Consider the following 13,263-nt stretch of genomic DNA (forward strand, 5'->3'; position numbering starts at 1 on the left):
TTCTTTTTTAATCAATGTGTATGTGCCTGTGTGAGTATGTGCCATGCGTGTGCCCGAGGAAGCCAGAATGGGGCATCAGATCCAATGAAGTTAGACGTACAGGTGTGAGCCTCTCATACGGATGCTGGGAAGTCAACTCCGGTCTTCTAGAAGAGTGCTCTTAACCCCTGAGTCATTCTCCCAGTCCCGAGATCGAGAGTTTGAAAAGCCCTGCAGACATATGTGCTAAGGTGAGGAGTCTTGAAGTCGCCAAGGCTGCAGGGCCCTGGGTCAATCAGTCTGTTTCCACTTCCCTTATTCTTATTCTCTGACTTGGGGGTTGGTACCAGGGGCCCACAGCCTTCTGATATCCTTGGAGCATGCTTTGCTGCATGATAGTATGGGGGTTATAGTCAGCCCTCCATAAAAGTGGGCTTCATTTCCGTTTCATGGCCTTAATTTCTGTTACCTCCAAAAGCCATTTTCGTGTAACACCAAAGATCCCCAGCCTAGATCCAGTATTGCCTTATCCATGAGCCATCTGGGGGATTTAGGACTTGGTAAGAATTGAGTCATGGGGGTTGGGGACTAAGCTGAGTGGTAGAGCACTTGCCTAGCAGGGGAAAGGCCCTGAGTTCGGTCCCCAGCTTGGGGGGAGTCATGATTGTTTGCCAGGGATGTTGATTAAAAACTTTCCATGCTTTCTCATTTAAATCATCCTAATTCCATGTGGGGGAAAAAAGATTGAGGTATTGGAGTGACTTTACACCAGATTTAAAAGACAAAAAGACCCCAGAGGATTACTAATCTGTCCAAGGTTTAGTAGCTGGGTTGATGGTTCTGGGGCTCGTTTTGTTGTGGTTGTTATTGTTGTTGTTGCTGCTGCTGCTGCTGCTGCTGGTTATGGAGATGGTTGTGGTTGTGTTGATAGTAGTGGTAGTGATGGTGGTGATACTATTTTCTGAGACAGTCTTGCCCTGTAGCACTGGCTGACCTCAAACTCCCAATACTCAAGCCTTAGTCTATGAAGGCCTCATGTTCACCATCACCCCAAGCTAACATTATATGTTTATTGCTATTATTATTATTATTATTATTATTATCATCATCATCATCATCATCATCATCATCATCATCATCATTATCACCATTATTACTGTGTATCGATGTATGTTTATACAGTCAGGTCAAGCCATAGAGCATGTTTGGAGGTCAGAAGAGCTACAACCGTGAACTGCAGGAGTCAGTTAGTGTCTCTTCCACTGGTGAGTTCCAGGGATCAAACTCAGCTCATCAAGGCTTGCCCAGCAAGCATTTTGACTCTCTGAGCCATCTTGCTGGCCCTGCTAAATGGTTTTGACATTGCTGAGCTTTGCCTGTCATTCATGTCCATGAGACACAGGCACACATGCCACTGTGAATTTGGTGGTTCCCAAGGTGCTGGGCTCTCCATTAGACGAACTATTTCCCTTGTTCTCAGCATCCCCACTGTTACACTGGTTAATTTACATGGGAAGCTGCAGAGGCAGGAGAACAACGCTCACCTAGGAAAATTTTGGAAATGGAAAAGGACAAGTTTGGGGTGTTTTTATTTTGAAATAGGCTGGCCTCAAAAATCACGATGTCGCTGATCCTTTTGCCCTCATCTTCAGGATGTTGGGATGAGGGATTACCATGTGCAGTCTTACACAATGCCTGGGGAATCAAACCCAGATCTCTGTATTCTAGGCCAGCCCTCTGCCAACCGAGCTCTGCTCCCAACCCCAAAAGCATACTTTAAATTATACAGGTATATCCAAATTAGCATGATTATCTGGTCAGGAAGGTGATATTCCCTTTAAGGCCCAGATAGTACAGACAATAGGGCAGGAAGTACGGTCTCCACTTTCCCACCTACGTGCCGCAGGCATATGTCTAGACCGCAGACTGTGAGACCTTCTGATTCTGTGCAGTTCCATAGCTTCCCTCCGGGGTAGTCACAGCTTCCAGACTGTGCGGCTGCCCCACCATCTCTAACTCTTCCCTTCAGGATCTCTTACGCGTTGTCCCATTATGTTCCCCTCAGACACTGGGCTGTGTTTGCAGATGAATTCCAGTGTGCCCCCGCTGCCTTGAAGACCTTCATCTTTATACATGAGCCAGGTGCACTGGACCTCCCCTCTGTGGAATGGCCCTGAGGATGCCAGGCTGGGGTCCTGAACGTGACATCAGCAGCTCTGAGCTCTAGTCTTGGACTCTTCCAGTGAAGAACCCTGAACAAGTTATTTCTGTATTCAGTTCATGTTTCCCCACGCAGTCGGTGGAGAGCGATCAGACAGATGCTCCTTGAAATGACCTGAGTCCCTGCAAGTGCTTTGTAGACATTATTGCACACCAGGCCTTCCGGTCATCTCCAAAGACAGCCTCCCTTTCTCCCAAGGTTTGACCTTGGTTCCTGTTGATACCACCTGCGGGGCCCATCCTATAATGGTCTGGTTTAGGTTTAGGAGGTTCTGGGCTGAGGGTCCCTGGATGACTATAGTGGGCAGGCATCACTGAGAAGCTCTCCCATCATAATGAGACAGGGAGTTTGAGCAACATGCATTTCTTCCCTCCTTCCAAGCCTAGTCTCGGTCTCATCTGTAAACGTCTCCACAGTCACAGTATGCCAGAGGCCTGGGCCCTTTGACGGACCTGCTTTGTCTATCTCTGTCTGTGGCCAGCACCACAGCTGGGTCATGGCCTTGCTGTTTGTTACCACAGCTGGCTTTTCTTGAACAGCTTGACCAGGAAATTCAGCCAATCATATTTTTACAGATGTTTCATTCTTTTTAATGAAAACCAGCTCCCTCTCCATGCTGGAACACCAAGTCCATTGGACATGTCCCCTTAAGGGGCTGGCAGAACATCAACACTCCACACATGTCCAGATAACCGCTTTATCTGCCGTCCTGCCTTCACAAGCCTACCTGCTCCTGACCACCCACCCCAGCAAGTGATGTCACCCTTTTCCCACCACTGAGACCGGAAATGAGGCCATGCAGTCAAATGTACAGAAAGTTACTTCTGGGTTCAAATCCAAACAAGTTCGCTTTCTTGTGCCCTAATTCTCTCCAGCGGAGAACATTGGTGACTACCTTCGGTGACCTGTTTGAATTTTGTGAGTCACAACATAAAACTTGCTCAAGGTCAGCGCTCAAAGTATCGAGGGCGCCTTCCTGCTCGGTCATGCGCATGCGCGGAGCTCCACTGCCTCTTCCTCATCCGCACCGGCTCTGCTCAGGGTGTATCCACTCTATAGATTTTTAAGGTCTGCATGTCCCAGATCACTTTTTATTATATATATATAATATATATATTATATATAATATATTATATATAATATATGTGTGTGTGTGTGTGCGTGCGTGTGTGTGTAGTCTAGAGAAAACCTTAAGTGTTTCTTCTCTAGCACCAATCACCTTGTTTTACAGCCTAGCACTTACCAAATAGGTGGGGCTGGCTGGACAATGAATCCCAGAAATCCACGTGCCTCTCCATCCCCAGTGTTGGTATTATGAACATGCCCCACACGGCCCGGATTTTTTATTTTATTTTATTTTATTTTATTTTATTTTTAGATTACTTCTGGAGCTTGAACTTGGGTCCTCATGACTGCTAGGCCAGCCCTTCACTGGCGAGGCTGTCCTCCTGGCTCTGTGTCTCCGGGATTCTTTGCCTCTCTTCTATCCTAGCACCAATTTTGTGTTACTAAAACACAATTCTGTTACTTAACTTCTTTGTTTTTCAGTGGTGGTGGTGGGGGTGAGGCTGCCTCTCTTTCTGTACATTTTTTAAGGCCAAACTGCCTCGCCACCACCACCGCCAACGCCCCACCGTGCTGCTGCCTTGTGGGGAAGATTCTGAACACTACTTGGTGAATCCACATCCTGTCAACCCAGGGTGACGTCCTGAGCTGGCACACAAGCTTTGTCCCAACTCATGCCTCTGTCTGTCTCTCATCTGCTGTGCCAGCACCCCAGGGTGTGGCTGGTTCGAAAACAGCTCTGCTTGGCCTCTGCCACAAGGGACTAAAACATGCCAGCAAGTTCTCTTAGGAGATGAATTGTTCATCCGTTATTTTTATTTCTTTCCCATAAATCATAAAGTAGATTTTCCCAGTAATTTTGAGCCCCATTCCTTGAGAAAAAAAAAAAAACCAACACCAAAAATGAACAGCAAAACTCTGAGGCAGGAAGTATAGGGGCCTTGGGAAATGTCGGCTTATTCTCAACAAGGACATCAATCCTATACCCTCCTCTCAGATAGAACAACCTGGAGGCTTCAGCCTTCCTCACTCTCCCTCATGCTGTGCATTCCCATCAGCCCTGTGTGAGCCGGTGAGGCAGGAGTCCGTGAGAGTCATGAGGGACACTCACTGCTCTTAGATCTGGAGTGAATGGTTGGGACATCCAGAGTGTGCATACAAAAGCCCATGTGAGCTGGCTACTGTCACTTAGACCACGCCTCCACTAATTAACTGTTTGCACACCACCCCTGGGATGGAGCCAGCTCGCAGACAAGCAGAAGCAGGGAGCACATCGTGTGTCTTCTCTTAGTTTACTCTCTGTTGCTGTCATAAGTCACCACGGTCAAAGGCAGCTTGAGGAGGAAACCTGTTTGTTTGGGTTTTCTTGGCTGTGTCGCAGTCATAGGCCATCATGAAGGGGACTCAAGGCAGGAACCTGGAGGCAGGAGCTGAAGCAGAACCACAGAGGAGAGCTGTTTCCTGGCTCACTCTTCACGTCCTCTTCAGCCTGCTTTCTCACATGACCTGGACCACCAGCTCTGTGGGCTGGGCCCTCCACATCAATGCTAATCAGGAAAATGCTCTGTAGACTAGTGTACAGGCCAGTGTAATGGAGCCATTTTCTCATTTGAGGTTCCTCTTCCCAAAGATGAGTCTCTCACTAATACTATAAAACATACCATGGAGGGAGGGGCGCCAGCACACAGACTTCCCATTACACGTCATGAGGTGGTAAGAGTTCTTGGCCAGGGCTTCCTAAACCTTTCCTCTCGTGGTACCCTACCACCTGAGGAATTTATATTATAATTTTACATAGCTATCCAAACTAGATCTACAGTCAGATACTTGCTGATAATAAATCATAAAGAACTTTATTTTAAAGCAATTGTTTGGTGGACATACAATTTACCATTTACTGAAGCTTGGTTTTATTACTGTCAATGTCCAGAACACTTCTTACCCTGAAAGCAAAACTCAAAGTATCAGAACTAAGTTTAGGGCTGTTTCAGCAAATGTTGGGAACCCTGCCCTAATTCCAAGGCAATACATTTCATGATTTTTAGATAAAAATCAAATCAAGACAATAATTTTTTTCAAAAAAAATTTAACATTCAAATCCAAAGACACAAGAGCCTGGTAGGCAGGCGTTGAGGAATGATGGCAGAAAATATACTTGAAGTCTGTGCTTGACCATTAGCACACTTTGTTCCCATGAGAGCAGAAAACTCAGCATACTGGGAAACGCTGCAACTCCCAGCATACAGTAGTCTCCGTTTGGACCTACGGTGTTAGTGATGGTGGCCGGCAGAGTGCGCATGTGTGTTTGGAACAGAGGCTGCTCTGAGGTTAAGAAATGCCAGGCTGTTGTGCACTGCCAGAAACACTTCTGATTTATGACACACTTCATTTGGAACTAATTTTTGGTTGTTGCGCATTCAGAAATCTTTTGCCCTGACAAATTGTTGAGAACAGCGTCCTGTTGTGCAACCCTCTGCCCTCAGCTGTAGGCTCCATGTAAGCAAGAGTTTTAGACCAGGGCTTCTTAAGCACAGGGTTTCTGTGTAAAGCGTAACATTGCAGTACTGTGTGTTAGGTGTTTTGGTGGAAGATGAATCCTGCGACCTTTGTCCTCATCTGTCACTGCGAACAAAAACAAACAAAAAACAAACACCCCACTACAGTCATTATCAACCCACCTTCAAAGCGGGAAGTTGTAGCAGCCCAATGGCAGCCCTAGAAGATCAGACCCGTCGGTTTGCTCTCATCGCCCTCTGGTGTCCACATTGGAGTATAGCCACGCTAAATGGACCAGCCCTGGCACTGAATCACCAAGCTTGCCTGCCCTTTTCCAGGAATTTTAAAGATCCTACTTTAAATCCCGGCTACTTGCCAAATTGTGAGGCTGGCTTCTTATTTTTAAACCTTGGTCCCCTCGGCTTTGAAGTGGCATCCCACACCATCCATGTTCTTGTAAGAATTAAAGGGGTTAACTTGAAAATCACTACACCGTAATAACATTTTAAAAAACGTGCTCCCCCAAAAATAGACCACGAGGAAGACTCTCAGCCGTAAGCTATAAGGATGGGGAGACTTTATCTAGAGCACCTGTCACCTCGTGCAACTGTCAACTGTTTATGCTCCACTTCCTTGCTGGAATGTGAGATGCAAGGAAAGGAAGCCCGGACTCATTACATGCGGTCTGGTCTGTGACGGGAGCTCAGGAAATATCTGTTGAGAAGACATTGAATAAAAACCAATTTTCCCTAACACTAACAATACCTTGTGGGTTGGGAAGGATGGTTCTACTGGCAAAATGTTTGCTCTGCAAGCATGAGAACTGGCGTTCAGAACCTCAGACCCAAGTATAAGTAGGCAGATACAGCAGCCTATCTGTAAGCCAGTGTGGGAGCCAGAGAGAGGCCAGTGATCCCAGAAGCAAGCTGGCTAGCTGGCTAGCCAAAATGGTAAAACTCTGGGTTTAAGAAAGAAATGGTGCATTGATATGTAAGGTGGAAACCCACTGAGGAAGACACTGGACATCGGCCTCTGACCTTCCTGAGCATACCTAGACACCTCTCACTGCCAACACACACACACACACACACACACATCTCCCAATACCATATAAACTTTATGTTTCCTAATGTATGAATCGACTCTCTTGCTATGGAACTCTATAGTTTAGAATTCTTAGCACCTTGCCCCTGCCCTAAATTGCTCTGGCTCTCAAATACACCTTTAAATGTCCATGCGTCTCATAACAAAGTCTGGGGCTGAGACTCTTGAGTTCTAGGTCCCTCAGCAATCTGAAAAGGGGGAGGAAACCTGGAATAGATGGGCAAGGAGCCTGGTTAATAGTGGTAGGGGCCATGGACCAAGCAGGCTCTTCGGAAATCAGGATCCTAGACCCCTTACAGCCCCTTTCTTCTGATCGAAACAGGGTGGTGCTCTCAGCATGAAGTACCGGGAATACACATCGCATAAAAGACTCGGCTAACCAAAGCACATATGAACTCGATGTTCTTACGCCTCTAATACGCCATCCTAAGTCTGCTGTGGGGTTGGCTGTAGAAAAGCACAGATACTGTTATAAATATCAATGTTTTCTTCACTTCAAAACGATTATTCTTTTCCTAAAGTTTTTATTAGATGTATTTATTTGTATAGTGTATGTGTGCGCGCGCGCGCATGCACATGAGAATAGATGTGGGGGTTAAAGGCCAACTTGGGAGAGTTGGTTCTGTCTTTCCACTGTTTTGGCCTTGGGATGAACTCAGGTTCTTAGACATGGCAGCAGGTGTCTTTAGCCACTGAGCCAGCCATCTTCCCGCTCTACCTAAATGATTCTTCCAATATCACATGCCCATAAGTTCACAATCATGAAAAGAATGTAAATGGACAGAGAAGGAAAGTTTCATTTTTAAACACACAAATTATCCATTAGAACTTAGAAAGAGCTAAGTGCTAAGACAGGAACTAATTTTTTTCTGAGTCATAGAACAGGGAAGCCAACTTTGACAACTGAAGAGCAGGCGGCTAGTAGCTCTAGGCTGTGGATGGCACAATCTGTCCGCTGTTAAGGCGGCAGTAAAACAATTGAGATTGCGGAGTCTAATAAACCACAAAGTTCTTCAAAATAACAGCTTCGTATTCAACCTACCAGCAGGTGGCGCTGAAGTCCACCTTTGCAGATGGACAAATCCCCACATTGAAGGGAACCCACGCTGTGTTTGGGATCTGCATTCATCCACGCGGGGGATGTGGGGGGTGGAGAGTGGGGGAGGGGCCGAACATCTGGGAAAAAGTTGCGATTCCTTTGAAACAAAAGGGGGAAGTTCCTTGAAATCTTGTTTTAAGAATAATGTCAGAAATAAAGTATCTGTCAACTTTAATATGTCCCATTTGAGAGATCAGACTAAAGGCAAGGCATGGACCTCTCGGTGAATGCTTGAGCCATACTGGAGTAGATTCAAAGCCTGGAAGAGGGAAGCAAACTAGACTTGACACACCTCATTTTGATGGTGCTTGCATTATGAGAGGAATAAATAAACTGCACCAGGTCATGGTATAGAGACCACAGCAAGTGGGGCAGAGGGTTATTAAAAATCATTATGAAAACATTTTGAGCACATAGAAAAGTAAAGAGTAGAATGAAGTCTAATACTGTCTCCAGAGCAACAGTGGTCACGCTCCCCACAGCTATGGCCTTCTCTCCTCCTCTTCCTTCCTCTTTCTCCACTTCTCTTTCCTTCTTTGTTTCAAGAACATTTCTTCATTGTGTGTGTGTGTGTGTGTGTGTGTGTGTGTGTGGTGTGTGGTGTGTGTGTGTGTGGTGTGTGTGTGTGTGGTGTGTGGAGTGTGTGTGATATGTGTGTGTGTGCTGTGTGTGTTTTAGTGTGTGTGTGTGTGTGGTGTGTGTGTGTTATGTTTCTGTGTGTGTGGTATGTGTGGTGTGTGTGTGGTGTGGTATGTGTGTGTGTGTGTGTGTGTGTGGTGTGTGGGTGTGTGTGTGTGTGTGTGGTGTGTGGGTGTGTGTGTGGTGTGTGTGTGTGTGGGGTGTGTGGTATGTGTGTGGTGTGTGGTATGTGTGTGTGTGTGTGTGTGTGTGTGTGTGTGTGTGGGGTATGCATATGTGAGTGGATACAGAACAGTTGAACTCAGGTTGTCAGGCTTGGAGGCAAGCACCCTTACCTGCTGAACCATCCCTCAGGCCCTTCTTCACTCTTTGTTAAAATGCTTTAAAACAGACTCTACAATTGAACATCTTTACCCTACGTACTTCAGTGTTTATCACTAATAATGAGAACAGACAAGATTTTGAAATTTTGTTTAGGTGAATTTCTTATACCTCTACTTACACTTATATTGACCATGTCTTAGTACCCAGCAGTGTCTACATTTATTGCTATGTGCGTAATTATAATAATACATATCATAAAATGATTGCTGAACATAGTAAAGTGACATTGAAAATAGAGTTTCAAATCACTTGTTGCTTAATCGCATGAGCTAAGTAACTGGCTATAAGTGTGTTTGCTTTTATCTTTGCTGGAACTTTTATGATTTTATTTCACTGTTGAAAGCCATCGTAAAGGGGACACAGTTGTGTAACCATTGCCCTGGTGGCCCGGGCGTGTTGGCTCTTGTTTCTTACCTTGTGATTTACTTATTGAGGAAGCTGAGGGTTTCTTAGTTTCTCTCACACTGGATTCATTCTTTTGTCCCTCAATTTTCTATAAGGTGGCATCAGAAGGTTTCATTGCTGTAAAAAGATGCTATGACCACTGCAGCCACCCCTATAAAGGAAAACATTTAATTGGGACTAGCTAAGAGTTCAGAGGTTTAGTCTACTATCGTCATGGTGGGAAACATGGCGGCATGCAGGCATGCATGGTGCTGGAGAAGGAGCTGAGGGTTCTACATCTTGATCTGCAGGCAGCAGAAGGAGACTGTGTGTCACACTGGGCATAGCTTGAGCATAGGAGACCTCAAAGCCTGCCCCCACAGGGACACGCTATACCTAACAGTGTCACTCCCTATGGACCAAACATTCAAACTCATGAGTCTATGGGGGCCAACCATTAAAACCACCAGGGGTGATGCCGAAGTTTGATCTGTTGCTACGTATTGCAATTCTAAATTCTGTATGCCTAGGTCTAGTTGCCTGAAGATGAGTGAATTCTCACATAAACCAGTTTTTGTTGGGCATACCTTGCTCCTTCATTTAAAACTGTTGGTGGAATAAAGATTCCTACATTCATAGCTGGGCAGGAGCAAGGTGGCCGGGGCTTTGGTTCCTAGGCTGGGGATCTGAGGGGGAAAGCAGGAGAGCACAGAAAAAGAAAGAAGACTGGTACAGCAGCAGCAACAAAGCATCATCATCATCATCATCGTCATCATCATGCAAAGTGATGGTAATGGTGGTGGTGATGGTGGAGATGATGGCGGCGGCGGCGGCGACAAGATGAGAATGAATGAGCAGGGTTCCGGGTGTGTGTGCAACCTCACTCATCTGTACATGTCCCAAAAGAGCGTGGTGAATAAATCAAATACTGAGTAGCATTTGAAGAACCTGGGGGAGGGTGGTCACCGGTAAGAGTTGAGAGGTACACAGATCCAGCCCACGGAGGACCCTGCAAACACTAGGCAAAGAACCAGCTTCCCAGAGATCATTCTGGTTACTATGTGAGGAAGACAGAAATATATTTTTGTGTAAAAAATATGGTTAGGCAGAAAGGCCACCACGGTCAAGCCTCCAAAAAGAGTCTAGTTAATAGGAAAATTGAAGCCGGACCGAGGCCTGGGAGGGAGGGAAACTGCCTTGCTTTGCCAGTATGGTTTTGCCTGGTGGTTAGAATTTCCTTGTTTGGCTAATCTCAGAGTCTCTAGGACTGGAGTTCTCAGAAATGCGTGGACTTGACCTTCTGTCTTGGGACACAAACGTGGTGTCCCCAGGCTTTTTCAGTGGGTCTTGGGTACAGGATGATGTGATCCAGACCACAGGAACTCCAGTGCCAGCCTGCTGCCAGTCCCCAGTGGTGCCCTGTTGCTATGAACACAGGCACAGGAGGCCAGGACATGTTTGGACACTTCCCAGGGCCAGTCCCTATGCCTTCCCAAAGCCCAGGAACAAATGAAGCTTAAAGGGAAGAATGGAGCCTCACAGACAGGGCAGTACCTCTGACCTCAAAAAATGCTGCAGAATGATCGTGGTCAGACTGTTGGAAGTTCAGCGGCTTTGAGCACGTGGCCGCTACAGTGGAAAAGACTGGACGGTCAATGAAGTGTTTTGCTGGACCTACAGTTTAGCAGGGAAACGGGAAAGAAAGAGGCAAAGTGGCTGGAAAGATGGTTAAGAGCACCAGAAGGTCTTGTGCAGGGCCTGGGTTGGATTCCCAGCACCCACAGAGGCTCACAGCCATTTGTAACTCCAGTTCTAGGGAATCCAACTTGCTCTTCCAGCCTCTGTATGGCTCACGTGGTACACAGACAGACATGAGAGCAAAACACTCATACATATAGATATAAAAATTAAAACAAAAAGAAAACATTTTTAAAAGCCAAGCCTGGGACTCCAGGCCAGCCTGCTTATCCTACTCGGAGAGCTTCAGGCTACCGAGAGACAGTCTCAAAATATATGGACATCACCTGAGGAAGGACACTTGAGGTTGACCTATGGCCTTCACACACATACGTGTGTGGTGCACATAGGTACACATGCATGTGTACATGGGTTCACATAAGCACAGCCACACAAAATCTCCAGTTGGGGGTGAATAAAATGGCCACACAGACATCCTTCTTGCTGGTAAAAGGTTTTCCAGCTCGAGAGCATGGAAGTCTGTATTGCTCCCTCCTTGAGCCAGATTTCTGGGAAGTTTCCACAGCTTTTCCCCGCTCTGTTCCTCCTCTTCAGAGGTGCCCTGGTCACCTGGACTATGGACAACATCTTGTCAGTGAAAGGTCTAGGGCTTGGCCCACTGGGGTCATCAGCATGAGGCCCAGAGCCAAGCCAGGGGCTCCATTTCCAGTTCTTCTTTCAGGGGGAATCATCTGATACACCCCGCCCGCACTGTCCTGCAGCCTGGATAGCCACAAACAAAGCAGGGGATTCTAACTCAGAGACCCAACCCCCATCTACACTAACATTGGTAATTGCTCTTCTACTAAAAGAGAGGGAGAGAGGGAGGGAGAGAGACAGGGAGATAATAAAACTTATCTTTAACTGGCTCCAGAAAACCCCATAAAAGGCCGGTGCGTTCCTCAGAGTTTCCCACGAGCTGTCTTCCATGTGTTCACTACAGCCAATGTTCAAATTCCCAGGGTCAGGGAGACACCTGGGAAAACTGAAAGTACAAACAAGACCTGAGTCGGGGGTCAGGAGAAGGAGGTTCCAGCCGCAGTGACCTCAGTGGCCCCATCAGTGGGCGCCCCCACTCTCTGAGTCTTAGTTTCCTCAGGTGTAAGTTAAAAAACCAGGATATTATATCCTACTGCCTAACTCTTCAGTGTGTAGGAACCTTGTTCTTAGCTTTCTGCCTCCTGGGCTGAGGTGTAGCTCAGTGGTCGAGCTCTAGCCTGGCATGCACAGGCCTTGGGGTTCACCCCTAACCTTAGAAAAAATATTTCCCTGTCTTCTCTTTTATTCATTCTAAGATTTTATTTTTAACTACGTGGATGTGTGGATGTGCATACAAGAGTTCCGTGCCTTCAGAGGCCACAAGAGAGCATCGGATCTTTTGGAGTTGGGATGGCAGGTGGTTGTGAGCTGCCAGTGTGAGCGTTGGGAACTGACCTTGAGCCCTCCAGGAGGGCAGCAAGCATTCTTAACTGCTGAGCCCCCACTATAGACTTCCCATCTTTATTAAATCTGATCTCTTGTCTTTAAAAGGTTTTATAAATAAGACCTCACGTCTTTGCTTGAATGTGGCACTCCTACCCAAACTAAACCAAGCAGAAACCATGCTCCAGACTGGTCTTCTCAGTCAGTCCCCTCCCCTTCCCTCTTACTGAGGTAGGACAGTTTATGGTGAGACTTAAATGCCAGTTTTTCCTTCCTCTTATCATCGGGCCATGTCCCTCTGCACTTGGAAGGAGGGCTGCCTCCCACCATCCCACCCCCGTCTGAGTCTCCCCTGGCTTGTCTCCCTCTGTGTTCTGTTCTCTTCTGGAAGCTTTGGGTTCTGTGTGGCAACCCATGGCTTCCTGTGTATGTGCAGGGAAGCATCCATGAGGCTCTTCACTTGCTCACTCAAGAGAGAACGTGTAACTTCACCAGCTGCTAAAGGATGTTCCAACACACACACACACACACACACACACACACACACACTCACAGCAAGAGGTCAATGGTCAGTTTCAGGTCTCTCCCTCAACTGCTTCTCCACTTTATTTTCTGAGACAGGGTGGGTGTCTCGGGGAACTGGAGCTCCCTGGTTTAGCTAAACCGGCTGACCAGCAAGCACCTAGGGTCTGCTGTCACTGACGCCTGCCTCCTAGTGCTGGGGTTACAGAGA

Source organism: Rattus rattus, chromosome 8 (assembly GCF_011064425.1).
Source record: "Rattus rattus isolate New Zealand chromosome 8, Rrattus_CSIRO_v1, whole genome shotgun sequence".
Lineage (NCBI taxonomy): Eukaryota > Metazoa > Chordata > Mammalia > Rodentia > Muridae > Rattus > Rattus rattus.